Source organism: Macaca fascicularis, chromosome 19 (genome assembly GCF_037993035.2).
Source record: "Macaca fascicularis isolate 582-1 chromosome 19, T2T-MFA8v1.1".
In the NCBI taxonomy this organism is placed as follows: domain Eukaryota; kingdom Metazoa; phylum Chordata; class Mammalia; order Primates; family Cercopithecidae; genus Macaca; species Macaca fascicularis.
The window spans coordinates 54869640-54890436 of NC_088393.1; the positions used below are offsets into that span (position 1 = coordinate 54869640).

General features: G+C 43.8%; 1 protein-coding gene across 1 annotated transcript in view; it reads left to right on the top strand.

Moving 5' to 3' along the window:
• ARHGAP35 (Rho GTPase activating protein 35) overlaps positions 1–20797 on the top strand; it is a 151331-nt gene that overhangs the window by 17669 nt on the left and 112865 nt on the right. The gene's annotated exons all lie outside the window — the stretch shown is intronic.

Here is a 20797-nt window from a genome sequence, read left to right on the forward strand (position 1 = left end):
CTCATTCTGTTGCCCAGCCTGGAGTGCAGTGGTGTGGTCACAGCTCACTGCAGCCTCAACCTCCTGGGCTCAAGTGATTCCTTGGCCTCAGCCTCCTGTAAAAATACGTTATTGCTTAAAAAATGCTAGTGATCATCTGAGCCTTTGGTGAGTCATAACCTTTTTGCTAGTGGAGGGTCCTGCCTTGATGCTGATGGCTTCTGACTCATCAGGGTGGTGGTTACTGAAGGTTGGGCTGGCTGTGGCAGTTTGTTAAAATAAGGCAACAGTGAAGTTTGCCACATTCATTGAGTCTTCCTTTCATGAAAGATTTCTTTGATAGCATTTTATCCACAGTAGATATTCTTTCAAAATTAGAGTCAATCTTCTGAAACCCTGCTGCTACTTTATCAGCTAAGCTATGTAATACTCTGAATCCTTGGTGTCATTTTTACAGTGTTCACAGCATCCTCACCAGGAGTAGATTCCATCTTAAAAAATTGCCGGGCAGGCCAGGCATGGTGGTTCATGCCAGTAATCCCAGCTCTTTGGAAGACTGAGGTGACCTCATCTGAGGTCAGGAGTTGGAGACCAGCCTGGCCAACATGGAGAAACCCTGTCTCTACTAAAAATACAAAAATGGCCAGGTGCGGTGGCTCACACCTGTAATCCCAGCACTTTGGGAGGCCAAGACAGGCTGATCACGAGTTAAGGAGATAGAGACCTTCCTGGCTAACATGGTGAAACCCTGTCTCTACTAAAAATACAAAAATTAACCAGGTGTGATGGCACGTACCTGTAATCCCAGGTACTCAGGAGGCTGAGGCAGAAGAATCAGTTGAACCCAGGAGGAAGAGGTTGCAGTAAGCCAAGATCATGCCACTGCACTCCAGCCTGGACAACAGAGTGAGACTCCATCTCAAAATAAATACATAAATAAAAATACAAAAATTAGCCATGCATGGTGGTGAGCACCTGTAGTCCCAGCTACTCAGGAGGCTGAGGCAGGAGAATCGCTTGAACCCAGGAGGCGGAGGTTGCAATAAGCTGAGATTGCACTATTGCACTCCAGCCTGGGTGGCCGAACTAGACTGTCTCAAAAATCATCATCATCATCATCATCATCATCATCATCATCATCATCATCGCTGGGTGCAGTGGCCAACCCCCAGCACTTTGGGAGGCCGAGGCGGACAGATCACTTGAGGCCAGGAGTTAGGGACCAGCCTGACCAACATGGTAAAACTCCATCTCTACTAATATGCAAATTAGCCAGGCACGGTGGTATATGCCTGTAATCCCAGCTACTTGGGAGGCTGAGGCATGAGAATTGCTTGAAACCTGGAGGCGGAGGTTGCAGTGAGCTGAGATTGCGCCACTTCACTCCAGTCTGGGCGATGGGGCAAGACACTGTCTCAAAAAAAAAAAAAAAAATTTACTTTCTTTGCTCACCAATAAGAAGCAATTCCTGGCTGGGCGTGTGGCTCACGCCTGTAATCCCAGCGCTTTGGGAGGCTGAGGCGGGCGGGTCACCTGAGGTCAGGAGTTTGAGACCAGCATGGCTAACATGGAAACCCCCTGTCTACTAAAAATACAAAATTAGCCAAGCATGGTGGTGCACGCCTGTAATCCCAGCTACTCGGGAGGCTGAAGCAGGAGAATCACTTGAACCCAGGAGGCAGAAGTTGCAGTGAACTGAGATCGCGCCATTGTACTCCAGCCTGGGCAACAAGAGTGAAACTCCATCTCAAAAAAAAGTAATTTCTCCTCTATTCAGATTTTATTATGAGATTGCAACAATTCTGTCACATCTTCAAACTCCATTTCTAATTGTAGTTCACTTTCTACCACATCTGTGGTGACTTCATTCAATGAAGTCTTGAACTTCTCAAAGCTGTCTGTGAGGGTTAGAATCAACTTCTTCCCAATTCCTGTTCATGTTGATATTGTGACCTCTCTCATGACTCACGAATCTTCTTTTTATTTTTATATTTTTTTAAGAGATGAGGTCTTGCTCTGTCACCCAGGGTGGAATGCAGTGGTGTGATCATAGCTTACTGCAACTTTGAACTTCTGGGCTCAAGGGATCCTGTCTCAGCCTACCGAGTACCTGAGACTACAGGCATATGCTGCCATGCTGGACTAATTTTTTTTTTTTTTTTTAAAGATGGGGTCTTGCTACATTGCCTAGGTTGGTCTTGAACTCCTGGCCTGAAGGAATCCTCCTGCCTCAGCCTCTCAAATGGATGTTCCTTTTTTTTTTTTTTTTTTTTTGAGATGGAGTCTCACTCTGTCACTTGGGCTGGAGTGCAGTGGCGCGATCTCAGCTCACCACAATCTCTGCCTCCCGGGTCCAAGCAGTTCTCTGGCCTCAGCCTCCCAAGTAGCTGGGATTATAGGTGCATGCCACCATGCCCGGCTAATTTTTGTATTTTGAGTGGTGATGGGGTTTCACCATGTTGGCCAGGGCTGGTCTTGAACTCCTGACCTCGTGATCCACCCACCCTGGCCTCCCAAAGTGCTGGGATTATAGGCATGAGCCACCGTGCCTGGCTCAAGTGGATGTTCTTAATGGGATCATGGGATCTAGAATGGTGAATCCTTTTCAGAAGGTGGACTTTACCCAGATCCATCAAAGGAATGACTATGGCAGTGTTGCCTTATGAAATGTGTTTCTTAGGTAATAAGACTTTGAAGTCTGAATTACTCCTGGATCCATGGGCTGCAGAAAGGATGTTGTGTTAGCAGGCAAGAAAACAACATTAGTCTTGTACATCTCCATCAGAGCTTTTGGATGACTGGGTGCCTTGTCAATGAGCAGTAATATTTTGAGAAGAATCTTTTTTTGCAAGCAGTAGGTCTCAATGGTGGCCTTAAAATATTCAGTAAACTGTGCTGTAAACAGATGTACTGTCATCCAAGCCTTGTTCCATTTATAGAGCACAGGTAGAATACAGTTAGCATGATTCCTAAGGCCTGTAGGATTTTCCGAATAGTAAATAAGCATTGACTTCAATTTAAAAAGTTACTAGCTACATTTGTCCCTAACAAGGGTCAGCCTGTCCTTTGAAGCTTTGAAGCCAGCCATTGACTTCCCTCTAGCTCTAGAAGTCCTAGATGGCATCTTTTTCCAACATAAGGCTGTTTTGTCTACAGTAGCCACCTTCATCAAGGTGAGCTAGGTCTTCTAGATGACTTGCTGCAGCTTCTCCATCAGCACTTGCTGCTTCATCTTGCACATTTATGTTATGGAGGTGGCTACTTTCCTTAAACCTTGTTAACCAGTCTGCCAGCTTCCAACTTCTCTTCTGCAGCTTCCTCATCTCTCAACCCTATTGGATTGAAGAGAGTTAGGACCTTGCTCTGGATTAGGTTTTGGTTTAAGGGAATGTTGTGGCTGGTTTGATCTTCTGTCTAGACCACTCAAACAAACTTCATTTTTCTTTCCTGTTTTTTTGTTTTTGAGACAAGGTTTCACTGTGTCACCCAGGCTGGAATGCAGTGGCATTATTATGGCTCACTGCAGCCTCAACCTCCCAGCCTCAAGCAGTCCTCCCACCTCAACCCCCCAGGTTGCTGGGATTGCAGGCATGTGGCGCCATCCCTGGCTAATTTTTATTTTATTTTTTGTAGAGACAGTATCGGCCTATGTTGACCACACTGGTCTTGAATACCTGGCCTCAAGCAGTTGTCCCGCCTTGGCCTCCCAAAGCACTAGGTTTACAGGCATGAGCCACTACACCCTGTCAAACTTTCTCCGTATCAGCAATAGGCTGTTTCACTTTATTTTATTTATTTATTTTTAAATTTTACTTTAAGTTCTGGGATACATCTGCAGAATGTGCAGATTTGTTACATAGGTATACATGTGCCATGGTGGTTTGCTGCACCTATCAACCTGTCATCTAGGTTTTAAGCCCCACGTGCATTAGGTATTTGTCCTAATGCTCTCCCTTTCCTTGCTCCCCACTTCCCGACAGGCCTGATGTTCCCCTCCCTGTGTCCATGTGTTCTTATTGTTCAACTCCCACTTATGAGTGAGAACATGCAGTGTTTGGTTTTCTGTTGCTGCGTTAGTTTGCTGAATGATGGCTTCTAGCTCCATCCATGTCCCCCCTGCAGAGGACATGAACTCATTCTTTTTTATGGCTGCAGGCTGTTTCACTTTCTTATTACTCATGTGTTCAGTAGAGTAGCACTTTTAATTTCTTTTTTTTTTTTGAGACGGAGTCTGGCTCTGTTGCCCAGGCTGGAGTGCAGTGGCCGGATCTCAGCTCACTGCAAGCTCCGCCTCCCGGGTTTATGCCGTTCTCTTGCCTCAGCCTCCAGAGTAGCTGGGACTACAGGCGCCCGCCACCTCGCCCGGCTAGTTTTTTTTTTTTGTATTTTTTAGTAGAGACTAACAGGGTTTCACCATGTTAGCCAGGATGGTCTCGATCTCCTGACCTTGTGATCTGCCCGCCTCGGCCTCCCAAAGTGCTGGGACTACAGGCTTGAGCCACCGCGCCCGGCCAGCACTTTTAATTTCTTTCAAGAACTTTACCTTTGCATTGACAACATGGCTGTTTGGTACAAGAGGCCCAGCTTTCAGCCCCTCTTGGCTTTTGACATGTCTTCCTCACTAGGCTCAATCATTTCTAGCTTTTGATTGAAAGCGAGGGACATGTGACTCCTCCTTTCACTTGAGCACTTAGAGGCCATTGTGGGATTATTAATTGGCCTAATTTCTTTTTTTTTTTAAAGAGTCTCACTCTGTTGCCCAGGCTGGAGTACAGTGGCACGGTCTTGGCTCACTGCAACCTCCGCCTCCCAGGTTCAAGTGATCTTCCTGCCTTAGCCCCACTAGTAGCTGAGATTACAGGCATGCGCCACCACGCCCGGCTAATTTTTTTTTTTTTTTTTTAGTAGAGACAGAGTTTCAACGTGTTGGCCAGGCTGGTCTCGAACTCCTGACCTCAGGTGATCCACCCGCCCTTGGCCTCCCAAAGTGCTGGGATTACAGGCATGAGCCACCATGGCCGGGCAATTGGCCTAATTTCAACATGCTTGTGTCTCAGAGAACAGAGACAGAGATGAGGAGCAGTTAGAACACATGCAACATTTTTTCAACTCGCCGTCTTATATTGGTGCAGTTTATGGTGCCCCAAATCAATTGCAATATTAACAGCAAACATCACTACTCACAGATGACCATAACAGAATAATAATGGAAAAGTTTGAAATATTGCAAGAATTACCAAAATGTGACATCGAGACAGTAAGTGAGCATATGCTCTGGAAAAATGGTGCTGATAGACTTGCTCAAGGCAGGGTTGCCAATGACCTTCAATTAAAAACACACACACACACACACACACATAGTATCTGAAGCGCAGTAAAAGGAATGGCAATAAAACGTCTTATGCCGGTCAGATGCGTTGGCTAGTACTTTGGGAGGCCATGGTGGGTGGACTGCCTAAGCTCAGGAGTTCGAGACCAGCCTGGGCAATATGGTGAAACCCCATCTCTACTAAAATACAAAAAATTAGGCATGGTGGCGCATTCCTGTAATCTTACCTACTTGGGAGGCTGAGGCGGGAAAATCTCTTAAACCTGAGAGACACAGGTTTCAGTGAGCCGAGATTGCGCCAGTGCACTCCAGCCGGGGTGACAGAGTGAGACTCCATCTCAAAAAAACATAGTATGCCTATACGAGTTTACTAGTTTTTAGTTTTGCCAAGGAGAGCATTTAAAAAAGAAAAATTATTCCCACCATTGTTTCATAAAAAGTAGGATCTAGGCTGGGCATGGTAGCTCACACCTGTAATCCCAACACTTTTGAAAGCCGAGTCAGGAGGATTGCTTGAGCCCAGGAGTTGGAGGCTGCAGTAAGCAATGATTGTGCCAGCTACACTCCAGCCTGGGCAACAACAACAACAACAACAACAAAGGATCTAACTTCAGAATAAAAGATATCCCTTCCCGAGGAAACTAGCTGCCTTATAGGGACATATGTAGGTATATGCTTATAATTCTCATTTTAAAGATAAGCTGAGGAAAACTGCCACAGGCATTTATTCTGTTATGGTCATCTGTGAGTAGTGATGTTTGCTGTTAATATTGCAATTGATTTGGGGCACCATAAACTGCACCAATATAAGGCGGCGAGTTGAAAACATGATGTATGTGTTCTAACTGCTCCTCATCTCTGCCACAGGCCAGCTATTTAACTTTTTGGGGCCTTAGTTTTCTCATCTATAAAATAATGATAATATTTTTTTTTTCTTTTGAGATAGGGTCTCTTGCCCAGACTGGAGTGCAGTGGCATGCTCACAGCTCACTGCAGTCTCAACCTCCCGGACTCAGATGATCCATCTCAGTGTCCCTTGTAGCTAGGACTACAGGCATGTGCCTCCATGTCTGGCTAACTTTTGTATTTTTTTTGTAGAGATGGAGTTTTGCCATGTTGCCCCAGCTGGTCTTGAACTCCTGGGCTCAAGCAATCCCCCCGCCTAGGCCTCCCAAAGTACTAAGATTACAGGTTTAAGGGCTAGAGTGCAGTGGCATGATCATGGCTTGCTACAGCCTCGACTTTCTGGGCTCACATGATCCTCCTGCCTCAGCTGAGACTACAGGTGCGCACCCACCGTGCCTGGCTACTTTTTAAAATTTTTAGTAGAGATGAGATCTTGCTATGTTGCACAGGCCGCTCTCAAACTCCTGGCCTCAAGTGATCCTCCTGCCTTGATCTCCCAACATGTTGGGATTATAGGCTTGAGCCACTGTGCCTAGCCCATGGGTCTATATCTAAATCCTAAAGCTTGCAGAAGTTCTTTCAGTTGTCCTCATGGCTTTGGACATTATCAATAATAATTCATAGGACATGATTGGAAGATGTTTCAGCTTAGGTTGGATTGGACTTTTCAAAAGCGCCCCTTCTTATAGTCAGCACAACATCTCATTCCCCTGTGAGCTCACCCTTAGGGAAATCATTTTACTTTTGGACAAGTGAGACTAGATCCTCAGAGATAGTTTGTGACTCTTGCAATAATAATAGCAAATATTTCCTTAATCTTTTCTATATGCCAGGCACTGTTTTAGGTAGTTTACGTGTATTAACTCAGGGAATCCACATAATGATCCAATGAAGTAGGTGCTATCCTTGTACCCATTACTCAGAATAGGAAACTAAGGCCATACGTGCTAGGTGAGGTAAACGAAGGATTCAGATGAAGCAAAATAATAAACTACCTCCCACTTAGAAAGTACTAGTCTGGGTTTGTGTGCTCTCTCTTCTCCTCACCTCCCTCTTCTCTCTCTGGCCCTACTTGTTTTTATTAATGTGGGGTTAATGCCTGTGATTTCACATACTAACCTTGATCATTGGGAAATGTTTCTCTCACTGGAAGGTATTTGGATGGGCATAGTACATTCTTTGGTTTGTCCTCTTGATCTCTAGTTTAGCTTACTTGTTAAAGATTTCCAGAATGATCTAGCAGTTATTTCCAGTTCTATTTTCCCCTCCACCTTTTTAGTGAGGTCCTAATTGGATTTTTTTAATCTTAAGTTTTTTAATTTTTACCTTTTTAGAGATGAGTTATCGCTGTGTTGCCCAGGCTGGGCTCTAACTCCCAGGCTCAAGCAATCCTCCCACCTCAGGCTCCTGAGTTACTGCTGAGGTGGCTACTGCACCCAGCTGTAAATAGATTTTTATAATGTGATTTTTTCATTTTAGGGTATTTTTATCTAAGCTTATCTTAAAGTACAATCAAAGCCTGTCACCCATTTCATTTCTCTAATGCCTCCTTCTGACTTCAGGGAAGAGCCTTGGAGATTGGGTATTGCATGATGCTGTAGGGAGGCCAGTGGTGTATGTTGTTGTCCTCCATCCTGGAGTACTTGCCTTAATGCTGCTCATTTCAAATGCCTCCTCTCTGTTTCCAAGGTTGAATTAGCATCAGGTCTTCCTTTACATCAGCCTCGTCTAATAGAACTTTCTGCGTTGTTCATTGTGGTAACCACCAGTCACGTGTTGCTACTTGAAATGTAGCTAGTGGGGCTGAGAAACTAAATTTAAAATTTTTATTTAATTATTTATTAGTTTAACTTTAAATGGCCGAAGTAGTGCAGATATAAACTATGCTCCCTAAGGGAGGTTATTTTTTTTCTTTTCTTTTTTTCCTACTTCTAACTCTGACATAGGGCTGTGCTCTTTATATATTTGTTGAATGCTTTCACTAGCTGAAATACAAGGAAAGTTAAAGTATTCCTTAAAGTCTTCCTCCCAGGGATAACCATTGTTAGTAGTTGTATTTTTTAATTGTAGAATAAATTGCCAGTTTGTATTAGCATTACAGTGATTTCTGCACAGGATTCACCCTTGATTCTAGAAATCGGGCTTTACTCAAGGTTGTTGTAGATTTGGGAGTTTTAGGAGATGGAGGAGGCTTAGAACGTAGGTTATAAATGTAACAGAAAGAAGTATGACTAATACTGGTAAAGTGTCTTTATAATGATTGTTGCGATACGATTGAATTTCTATCCTAATGCTTAAAGAGTCCTTAGTGAAAATGTGGGAAAGGGGATGAATCACTGTTTTCTTCCTTCCCAAATCCCAGATGATTTTGCTAGAATTTTAAGGATGGATTGAGCATTCAGGTGATTTTGTCTTGACTTTTTCTTGGGGTGGTTGGGATCTTTAAAGAGAGAGAGATTAAAGAGGACTTACTACTAGCAAAACTGAAAAAGCAGAAACATGTCTGCTTGGTACCTTCTATTCGGTACTGAAAGGATATATTTACCTTCTCAGTGAGTTGGTGAAGTTGGGGGATGGGCAAGCATACATGGAAACTGATGAAAATGATAAAACCGTGGTGCTCTGAAGTAAAGAAAGGGATTTTTAAAAACCTCTGAATTTAAGTGGAATATGGGATCTTGGATTGGATCCTGGTACAGAAAAGGCAATAAATGGAAAAACTGGTAAAATCTAAAAGTCTGTAGTTTAGTTTTTTGTGCTAATTTCTTAGTTTTGACAAATACATCATGGTTATGTGAACATTAGGGGAAGCTGGGTGAAGGGTATGTGAGGACTCTGTAACATCTGCAACTTTTCTGTATATCTAAAATTATTCCAAAGTAAGAAGTTAAAATAGAAGCTGTGACTAGCAAGAGCTTCCAAGGGCTGTGGCTTCACCAAGGGAGCATGTTTATAAGTAGGGCTTTTCTCTAAGGGCCTCTAGAAGTTCTGCCTATCTGCCTACTTCCCTCTTTCAACTCAGTGCTCTAACCATGTGGAATGACTAGCTCTTCCCAAAATCCATGCTTCTGGGCCATTTCATACACTTCTCATCAGAGGTATTCTCCTGCTAGCCCCTGCCCAACCGAACCAAAAGCAAAATACGTAAAGATCACCTAAAAAACAAAAACTGCAGCTTGACTAATTCCTTTTCATTCTTTAGGTCTCTGACTTAGATTTTTTTTTTTCCAGGAAGCCTTCCCTGACCCTTCCCTGACCACAGAAGTCAGCCCCTTGCCTGAGTTTGCCTGCTGAGTGGACCCCCATTGTGGTGGTACTTAGTACTTTGCCTTCTTTTTTTTTTTTTTTTTGAGACAGAGTCGTTCTGTCACCCAGGCTGGAGTGCAGTGGTGCCATCTCGGCTCACTGCAAGCTCCGCCTCCTGGGTTCATGCCATTCTCCTGCCTCAGCCTCCTGAGTAGCTGGGACTGCAGGAACCCACCACCACAGCTGGCTAAGTTTTTTGTATTTTTAGTAGAGACAGGGTTTCACCGTGTTAGCCAGGATGGTCTTGATATCCTGACCTTGTGGTCTGCCTGCCTCGGCCTCCCAAAGTACTGGGATTACAGTTGTGAGCCATCACGCCCGGCCTAGTACTTGCCTTCTAATGGTCTGTTTTCTTGACTCTATCTCCACCAATATCTTAAGTTCCTTGAAGGCAGGGGCTATGCTTTTCATCATTGTATCTCTAAACATGTAACTCAGGAAACTAGGCATTGATGCTGTTCAGGAAATGTTTATTGAAAAATATCTCTGGGAGGCCGAGGTGGGAAGATTGCCTGAGGCCAGGAGTTCGAGATCAACTTGGGCAACATAATGAGACTCCATCTCTAGAAAATTTAAAAAATTATCTGGGCATGGTGGCGCACACCTGTAGTTGCAGCTACTCAGGAGGTGGAGGTGGGAGGATCGACTGAGCCTGGAAGGTCGAAGCTGCAGTGAGCTATGATCGTGCCATTTCACTCCAGTCTGGGTGACAGAGCAAGACTCTGTCTCCAATCAATCAATTATATATATATATATATATATGTATTTCATACACACACACCCCACAACAAGAAGGAAGGCTGCTGCTCACAACTTCTTAGGCTCCACTGGCAGCAGCTTCCCTCATGCCCTTGGGTAACGGTGGCTGTGGTTTGCTCTGTACCAGCATATATGCTGTAGATGGCCAAATCCCTGTCAGAGAGACAAACTCAGCACCATAAAGATGAGAAAGCACGTTTTGTAAGGCTTATTCTTCTATTTCAAGGTCCCAGGGGTCCAATTTAGGAAAAAGTTTTGTTTTTTAAAATCTGCCTAGTTATGTAGCATTATCTTTTCCTGGACTATGTGAATTTACAGCTCATTTTACCATAAAAGATAATGTGTAGGTTGTTTAAAACCTGTTCTTTGGCCAGGCGTGGTGGCTCATGCCTATAATCCCAGCACTTTGGGAGGCCCAGGCGGGCGGATCACTAGGCCAGGAGATCGCAACCATCCTGGCTAACAGAGTGAAACCCCGTCTCTACTAAAAATACAAAAAAAAAAAAAAAAAAAAAATTAGCCAGGAGTGGTGGTACGTGCCTGTAGTACCAGCTACTCAGGAGGCTGAGGCAGGAGAATCACTTGAACCCAGGAGGTGGATGTTGCAGCGAGCCAAGATCATGCCACTGCCCTCCAGCCTGGGCGACAGAGCAAGACTCCGTCTCAAAAAAAAAAAAAAAAAAAAAAAACCCTGTTCTTAGGCTGGACATGGTGGCTCATGCCTTTAACCCCTGCACTTTGGGAGGCTGAGTCGGGTGCATCACCCAAGGTCAGGGGTTCGAGACCAGCCTGGCCAACAGGATGAAACCCTACTAAAAATACAAAAAATTAGCCAGACATGGCCGGGCGTGGTGGCTCACACCTGTAATCCCAGCACTTTGGGAGGCCGAGGTGGGCAGATCACAAGGTCAATAAATAGATTGAGACCATCCTGGTGGACATGGTGAAACCCTGTCTCTACCAAAAATACAAAAGTTAGCTGGGTGTGGTAGCATGTGCCTGTAATCCCAGCTACTCGGGAGGCTGAGGCAGGAGAATTGCTTGAACCCAGGAGGCGGAGTTTGCAGTGAGCCAAGATTGAGCCACTGCACTACGGCCTGGAGACAGAACAAGACTCCATCTCAAAAAAAAAAAAAAAATTGGCCAGCTGTGGTGGCAGATGCCTGTAATCTCAGCTACTCAGGAGGCTGAGGCAGGAGAATCGCTTGAACCTGGGACCCATTGGAGGTTGCAGTGAGCCAAGATTGCACCACTGCACTCTAGCGTGGGTGACGAGCGAAACTCCATCTCAAAAAAAACCCCAAAAAACTGTTCTTTAGTAAACCAGTCAACAGCGATTAATTATCTAAAATGTGCACCTCCCTAGGTGGAATACATAGCACTATCAGACATGGCTCCTGCTTTTGAATTTCTTACTTTCTAGTAGGGGAAAATAGAATATCCTCACCCCATTCTGTGGCTTAACCACATGAATCAGGAAACGAGTAGAGGCCATTGTGGTAGGTGGTGAAACATTACAAGTACTAAAGCCATTGCTTCAGCTTCCTTTAACAGTGTGACCGCTGAAAAACTAAATGGTTAGTATTTTGGGTTGCCTGTAGTCAGACATGGCTAGAGGTACAGATTCTAAGCAAAGGTTATAGGAACTTGAAGTTCTGTAGTCCCTTAAGGGGTTGGGTCAGGGGTGTCTGTGATGCTTTCAGAATGAGTATATGCTGAATTTTTAGTTCTGTTTATTTTCTGCAGAGAGAGAATTCGTAGATTTCATCAAATTCTCAAAGGAATCCATGACCCAAAAAAGACTAGAACCACTGGCTTAGAGTAACACTGAGCCCCATGGCCTCATTTTGTCTCCGTTTTACTTTACTGTTTTAGATTGAGACCTGCCTTTTATTTTTCCCTGATACTTATTTGGAGGGGTCCTTGGTGCAAAGAATTCTCTTGTTGAACATCTAAGGGAGGAGTGTGTACGCTTTCTTTTTTGGAAGCTTGGTATTATGGCTCTTAAATCTTCATCTCTTTTGTCATTGTTTAGTAAAAATGTCTTTCTATTTGAAATAATAATTACTGTATTTCTACGTGCAAGTATTCATTCATTTGTCATATATTTATATGCTGAGGCCCATGCTGGGCAGTGGTCATAGAGATGAAATTACTGGATCCTGGCCCTTAGAGGCTTGTAGTGATACACACGTAAGTGCTCAGAAATTGTAGCTGTTAGTCTCATGGGAACAGCTATCATATGGTGTCATGGCCAAAGTCATGGAGGATATACAGGGTAGAACAGGAACACAGGAGAGGTTATTTAGACTATGTTTCACTGAAATTTCACTGTTGATTTATCTCATTACCTCATTGATGTGTTGCAAACAAAAAGAGGGTGTAACAGATCAGGTGTTTAGGGCCTTTGCCAAACTGGAGACAGTGACTGAGGCTGTAGCTGTGACACATGTATTCAAATGGAACTCACTTAAAAACTACTGACTCCATTCCTCTACTTTTCTGTCGCCAACAGTATATGGTTGTCTTTGCCCTTAGTGACTCAGGAGGTATTTATTGGATGCCCAGAGGGTGTGTAATACTGGACTGGACCCTTGGACTGGACTGTTTACTTACTAGAAGAGCAGATGGAAATGATTGGGTTGTGGCTCTTTGTCAATATTCTTTGCTGTCTCCCAGTAATCAGTATGGTAATAAGGTTCCCTCTGGTGGAGGTAGGATAGTTGGGCTTTGGAAGTCAAAATACCAGAGTTCCAAACCCAGCTCTGCCACTTTCCATCTGGGTAGCCTTGGCCAGGTCAGTTGATACCTCTAAGCCTTGGTTTTCTGATATACAAAATGGGGATATAACTATTACCTGCCCTCCAGGCCTTCTGCCACATAGTAGAGCCCAATAAATGGAAGCTGTATTGTTACTAGCAGGTGAGGATTATAAACCGTGGAGGAATTCTCTCATTTTATTTATTCATTGAGGATAATTATTACGTTGTGCAGAAGAAGGAGTATTCTTCTTATGTGAATGGGGGAGTTGGGTATTCCTAGTTAGAAACAGGCTCAATCTCTCATTTTTGGCCACTTTTCTTAGGCTTTTTGCTAGGGCAAGTTTTTTTGTTTTGTTTTGTTTTGTTTTGTTTTAGATGGAGTCTCTTTCTGTCACCAGGCTGGAGTGCAGTGGTGCAGTGGTGCAGTGGTGCAGTGGTGCAGGGGTGCAGTGGTGCAGTGGTGCAGTGGTGCAGTGGTGCAGTGGTGCGATCTTGGCTCACTGCAACCTCCACCTCCTGGGCTCAAGCAATTCTCCTTCCTCAGCCTCCCAAGTAGCTGGGACTACAGGCTAGCACTGCCACGCCCAGCTAATTTTTGTATTTTTAGTAGAGATGGGGTTTCACCATGTTGGCCAGGATGGTCTCAATCTCTTGACCTCATGATTCGCCTGCCTTAGCCTCTCAAAGTGCTGGGATTACAGGCATGAGCCACCGTGCCTGGCCAAGGCAAAGGTTCCTAATCCAGGGTTCCTGAATTTTTTGTATAAGTGCATTCTATTTTCTGGGCGAAAGTGTTCAAGTTTTTATCAGATTGTCAAAGGGATTCTTAACTGCCAAAAGATTAAGAATTGGTTAATTGGCCAGGCATGGTGGCTCACGCCTTAATCCCAGCACTTTGGGAGGCCGAGGCAGGCAGATTGCTTGAGCTCAGGAGTTCGACACCAGCCTGGGCCACGTGATGAAATCCTGTCTCTACCAAAAATACAAAAATTAGCCAGGTGTTGGCTGGGCACAGTGACTCACACCTGTAATCCCAGTACTTCGGGAAGCCGAGCCAGGCAGATCACTTAGGTCAGGAGTTCAAGACCAGCCTGGCCAACATAGTGAAACCCTGTCTCTACTTAAAAAAAAAAAAAAAAAAAAAGAAAAATTAGCCAGGCATGGTGGCACGCCTGTAATTCAAGCTACTTGGGAGACAGGCAGGAGAATTAACTTGAACCCTGGAGGCAGAGGTTGCAGTGAGCCGAGATCACACCACTGCACTCTAGCCTAGGCGACAGAGTGAGACTTTGTCTCAAAAAAAAAAAAAAAAAAAAAAAAGCCAGGTGTGCTGGTACACACCTATAGTCCTAGCTACTTGGGAGGTTGAGGTGGGAGGATCGCTGGAGGGAAGTCTAGGCTGTAGTGAGCCGTGATCGTGCCATTGTACTCCAGCCTGGGTAACAGAGTGAAACCCTGTCTCAAAAAAAAAATGGTTAATTGACCTGTTGGGTGGGTATGCAGCCACAGTTGGTTCCTTTGATTCTGAAATTGTCTATTATAATAAGATATTACCGAGAGTACTTTTACAGGGAGAATATTCAGAAGTTTTTGTTGGCTGCTTTTTTTTTTTTTTTTTTTTTTTTTTTGCCAGGAGGAGGTGGGACACGTATAAAGGAAAGTGGTATCGGGAGGAAGTAAGAAACCACCTAAATAATTGTTAGCTTCTTGTCCTCATAGTTCTTTCCATAGGATGATTCCAAGTTGGGGCTTCTCTGCAGTGCACCTTGCAATCAGGCCGGACCACTTGCTTTTTCCTGAACACTGTGTTCAGGCTTTGTCTGTTTGTGAGGTCCCTCTGCCTAGAGTGTCTCTTCTCCCAACATTTGTAAGTCCAGTTCTCCGTGCATCAGAGCTTCCTGGTGTTGCCTTTTAGAGTTCTCATCGGCTTATAACTCCCTCGAGAGCACTGATTCTCATCTTCGGATCCTCCACAGTCATGGTCCTTTGCACATGGTAGGTGCTAAATAAAGGGTTGTGGAACTAAATGAAGGTGATACATATGAAGGAAACAAATACCTGTGTAAGGGAGAAGGATATAAGTTAAAATTATCAGATGCCAGTGAATTTTGGGGGGGGCAGCTTGGGAAACCCTTAGAGTTTCAGTGACAACCTGAGTAGGGGGAAGAGCCTGCCCTGAATTAGGAAGCAGGAGTGTGGGGAACAGGTAGCCAGCTATAAGGTCTTGGCCAGGTCATTATCACTTCTGAACTGGAGTTAACACCTTCAAAAACTGTTCAGGTTGGACTTTTTGAACATATAATAGAGGTGATGTTGATGAGCATCTACCATATATCAGGTACTACTCTAGGTCCTGGGAATATAGTGGATAGCGACGAGACAAGACCCCGTCTTCTTTTCTAGTGGGAAGCATTGGGTGGGAAGTTAGTCCTTTCTAGCCTTAAAATGCAGTGATTCTGTCATCTGAAGAATGGGCACCAACTTCTGCTTGGGATCATTTTGAGGATCAAATGAGAAAGCACTTTAAAGATTATAAAACACACTTAACTTGTTTATTATGAATACTTCTCTCCCGCCTTGGTTTTGCCCCCCTTGGTTTTGACTTAGGTTTTTTATTTTTATTTATTTTTATTTTTTTATTTTTTGAGACGGAATCTGCTCTGTGGCCCAGGCTGGAGTGCAGTGGCGCGATCTCAGCTCACTGCAAGCTCGGCTTCCCGGGTTCATGCCATTCTTCTGCCTCAGCCTCCAAGTAGCTGGGACTACAGGCGCCCGCCACCGCGCCCGGCTAATATTTTGTATTTTTTAGTAGAGACAGGGTTTCACCGTGTTAGCCAGGATGGTCTTGATCTCCTGACCTTGTGATCCGCCCGCCTCGGCCTCCCAAAGTGCTGGGATTACAGACGTGAGCCACCGCGCCCGGCCGACTTAGGTTCTTTAAAAGTTTAAAATTGAATAGAAGCTTTTTGTACCAATAGGAGTATGAACTAATGATCCCAGGGTTTAGGTAGATTTGGGGACATAAATCTTTCAATAAGTGATCCCTTAGCTAGATTGGGATGTAGGTTTGTAATATCTTCACCAGTGAAAAATATATTTGGCAGAGGGCATCCATTTATTTATGGATATTTTGGATATTTTGTTTCTGCCTTAACATAAGTTCTTTCATTCGTTTTCTTTCTTTCTTCTTTCTTTCCTTCCTTCTTTCCTTCCTTCCTTCCTTCCTTCCTTCCTTCCTTCCTTCCTTCCTTCCTTCCTTCCAAGATTTCAGACTGTGTCTGCCTTTATTCTTAAATACAACTTCATATTGGTGAAGGCTGCTTGTCAGAAAAAAACCAAACTTCTCTACTGATTTGGTGTTTTTTTGTTTTGTTTTGTTTTGTTTTTTTTCCTGTAAACTCAGGGTGCAGTTGTTCTTGAAGTGGCTCCATTTTGTGATTCGGCTGAGTATTGTTAAGCACCACTCTCTGCCTCGTCCTTAGAATTATCTCCAGTATCCTCAAAACAAAGAGCAAATGATGCAATTAGGATGCAATCCCTTGCCTGTGGATTTCAAGGAAAATTATTTTCAACACTACTTGGAAGCTCATGGACAAAGTCGAGCTTTCTTTAGGTCTGGTGAACTTATAAAAAATAACTTGATAAAGTGAGATTCTTACCTTGAGGTTAGTTTTTGAGAGTGGATCAATGATGTGAAATTTCTAAGATATTCTAGATTTATAAATAAAATATCACTTTGTGACTCATTCCTTGGAGCAGTTTTTATTTTTTCCTTTGAAACTTTAGATGTAATTGACTTTGGTTTACGCTGTATCCTGGTGTTTTTTTTTTTTTTTTTTTTGGAGACGGAGTCGCTCTGTCGCCTAGGCTGGAGTGCAGTGGCATGATCTCTGCTCACTATAACCTCCGCCTCCTGGGTTCAAGGGATTCTCCTGCCTCAGCCTCTGGAGTAGCTGGGACTACAGGCATGCGCCACCACACCCAGCTAATTTTTGTATTTTTAGTGGAGATGGGGTTTCACCATGTTGACCAGGCTGGTCTGAAACTCCTGACCTCAGGTGATCCACCTGCCTCGGCCTCAGAAAGTGCTGGGATTACAGGAGCAAGCCACCATGCCCGGCCATACTTTTAGTGAAAGGAAAGCCATGTATCTTTTTCTGCTGTCTCCTGTGTCATGTCTTACTCTGCCGTTTTGTAATGGTCCTTGAGATTGGGATGATAGAGATAGATTTTCTAGATTTTCACCTACTCACTGATTTTTACTACCGGCATTTTAATTCCTTTAAGTCTGAGACTGATTTTCTTCCCATAGTATTTAACTTACCATCATTCTTATAGGTGGGCCAGACCCTTCAGATTTATGTGAATACTGCTAGTTGGAAGGAAAGGTACTTTTCCTGAAGCCTTGAAAGAGTATTTCCAGAATAGTGAACTTCATATTTTTTTGGTGACTTTTTTTAAAAGGTATACTTTCTGTGTAAATAGAAATGGATTTTTGCAATTGGATGAGGGGAAAAAAAGAGCTGAAATTTAAGGGCAAAATCTTACAGCATCTTATCCCTTCTATGGTTTGGGAAATTAAGAAAAGTGCAAGTTGGTGTTTTCTCACAATTTAATGCTCAGGCAAGTAAAATTATATTCTTAATAGCAAGTTTCTGAAGTTGAAAGGTGATCATTTCCCATCAATTAGAAATGATCTTTATGGTTAACTCTGGCGGAAATTCTGTTTCTTCTGTGAGGCTTGAGTGATATCAGTAGTCCCATTGAGGAGACAGCATATTGAATCCTCTGACTTTGGGCAAATAATTTAGTCTCCAGGTCCCAATGCCCTTGTCTGTGGAATGAAGAGAATACTTACCATTCCTGGGTGGGTTTAAAAATCTGTGAGGAAAGCCAGGTGCAGTGGCTCACGCCTGTAATCCCAGCACTTTGGGAGGCCAAGGCAGGCGGATCTTCTGAGGTCAAGAGTTTGAGACCAGCCTGGCCAACATGGTGAAACCCCATCTCTTCTAAAAATACAGAATTGACCGGGCGTAGTGGCACATGCCTGTAGTCCCAGCTACTCGGGAGGCTGAGGCAGGAGAATCCCTTAAACCTAGGAAGCAGAGGTTGCAGTAAGCCAAGATCATACCACTGCACTCCATCCTCAGTGACAAGAATGAAACTCTGTCTCAACAAAAAGCTATAAGGAAGCCCCACACGGTGGCTCACACCTGTAATCCCAAGCACTTTGGGAGGCCAAGGTGGGAGGATCACTTGAGCCCAGGAGTTCGAGACCAGTCTAGGCAACATGGTGAAACCCTGTTTCTACAAAAAATTAGCCAGGTGTGATGGTGCACGCCTGTAGTCCCAGCTGAGGTGGATCACCTGAGCCCGGGAGGGCGAGGCTGCAGTGAGTGGTGATTGCGCCACTGCACCTGAACTCCATCTGGGCAACAGCAAGTCCCTGTCTCAAATAAAAGCTGATAAGGCAAGTTTTCTAATAGTACTTTGAGCAGCTTAAGGTACATATACAAAATATTGTGGGGAATATATTGTGAAGCTTTGCATCTAGGTACATAAGAGACTGTTTCCCTCACAGTGGAGAGCTTTGGTAAAAGAGCAAGTAGATTAGAGCAGTAGTAGCTTCTGTTTTCTCCAGAGAGCTCACGCTGTGCAGCAGCTCTTTTTGTCCATTCTGGCTTTGCAGCAGTGCAGTATTGGGGTTAAGCCACGTGTGTGGGCCTCAGAGGCAGGCGGTTGGGGCCGTACTAAGCTGGGTGATCTTGAACGAGTCTCTTGACCTCTGCGAGCCTGTTTTCTCATCTGTAAAATGGGGATTATAATAGTAACTGCTCTGTTGGGTTACTGTGAGAAGTGCTTAATGTGGGTTGTAGGGCTTGATTTCCTATGGTAAGGTTTTTAGAAGTAATAACCCGCTAAAAATGTTCAAGCATTCATTTATCTACTGGGCATGTTGTCTTTTTTTTTTTTTTCTTTTGAGACAGCGTCTTGCTCTGTCACTCAGTCTGGAGTGCATTGGTGCGATCTCAGCTCACTGCAACCTCCACCTCCCAGGCTCAAGTGATCCTCCCACCTCAGCCTCCCAAGTAGCTGGGACTACAGGCGCACACCACCACACCTGGCTAATTTTGTGTATGTGGTTTTTGTTTTGTTTTGTTTTGTTTTTGGCAGAGATAGGGTTTTGCAATGTTGCCAGCCTGGTCTTGAACTCCTAAACTAAAAAAATCCATCCACTTCAGCCTCCCAAAGTGCTGGGATTACAGGCATGAGCTATTGCACCCAGCCTTCAGCGTGTTGTCAAAGGAAGTATGAAAATGACAACCGCTGATGGCCCATTTTCGTCAGTCATCCTGGAAATCAGCAAGAGTCAAGCTGCTTTGTGCACTTATTGGGGTGCACTTATTTTCTCCAAGGTATCCATTTCTTGAGGCATTTTTTTGTTAATGGAAAGCTGGGTTAGCAAATGCAGTGATGAAGGGCCATAAGTATAGTTTCAGTAGTTGTTAACCCTTGAAGGTAGTGGGTTTATTTTGTCTTTTTTTTTTTTTTTTTTTTTTTACAACCTCCAACATTTTATCCTTATCTTGGCTTAATATAATACCTGAAAATGAATTTTAGTTAGGACTTAGAGATTTGTCTAAGCAATCTCCAACTGATTGAAAACTCAGAGTTTCAAGAGCCGGGGGATTTGAATGTGTTCCAGATTAACCTGGTTCTTCATCTTTCCAAGAAAGGTAAACTGTGTTCTAGGCAGTTTTTGTAATGGGATTTTCAGGCTAGATCTTTAACCAAAAAAAAAAAAAAAAAAAGAGGCCCTACAGAAACCTAGAAACAGCCTTTACAGGGTCAGGGGGAGCTTTGACAAGGAAGAGGCAAAAATCTCTGCCCCATGTGCCAGCTGAACTTCCACCTTCCCTCACCAGTGGCTACATTTCAGGGCTGAAAGGGCTTTGGAATCCTTTGCTGAGTGCTTTGGATGAGATTTGTTTTCAAGTTGCTTTTTAGAATTAGAGTGACCATTTACATGGCTTTAATTCCCAATCTGTGAATTCCAAAGCCTTATACCAGTCACCAGGCAGATACATGACCTAAGAAGTGCCTACTTTGGGAGGCTGAGGTGAGTGGATCTCGAGGTCAGGAGATCAAGACCATCCTGGCGAACATGGTGAAACCCTGTCTCTACTAAAAATACAAAAATGAGCTGGGCGTGGTGGGACATGCCTGTAATCCCAGTTACTTGGGAGGCTGAGCCAGGAGAATCGCTTGAACCCGGGAAGCGGAGGTTACAGTGAGCTGAGATTGCGCCACTGCACTCCAGCCTGGCTACAATGCGAGACTCTGTCTCAAAAAAAAAAAAAAAAAAAAAAAAAGAAGGGCCCTCTGTATATAAAGTTCTGAGGAAACATAAAGGAAGGATTTTCCCAATTCCGCAGAAACTTGATTTAGTCAAAAAAAGTACTTACTGACTTTCTTTAAAAATGAAAAAGAAAAACAACTAAATATACAGCCAACTAGCATCTTCATTTTCAGAACTCAAAAATTAATTGGAATATACCTAGGGAGAAATTTTCTGGGATTTCATTTTGTGGGATATTTTTTTAAATTGCTAGTCCTCATTCCTTTGTCATTTTATATTTCATTTTCCATCTTAGTTAATATTGCTGTTTTTATTTCCTCATTCTCTGTTGTTGTATCAGTTATTGTCCAATCAGGAAAGTAGAAACCACTCTAGATAGTTCCAGCAGGAAGGGAT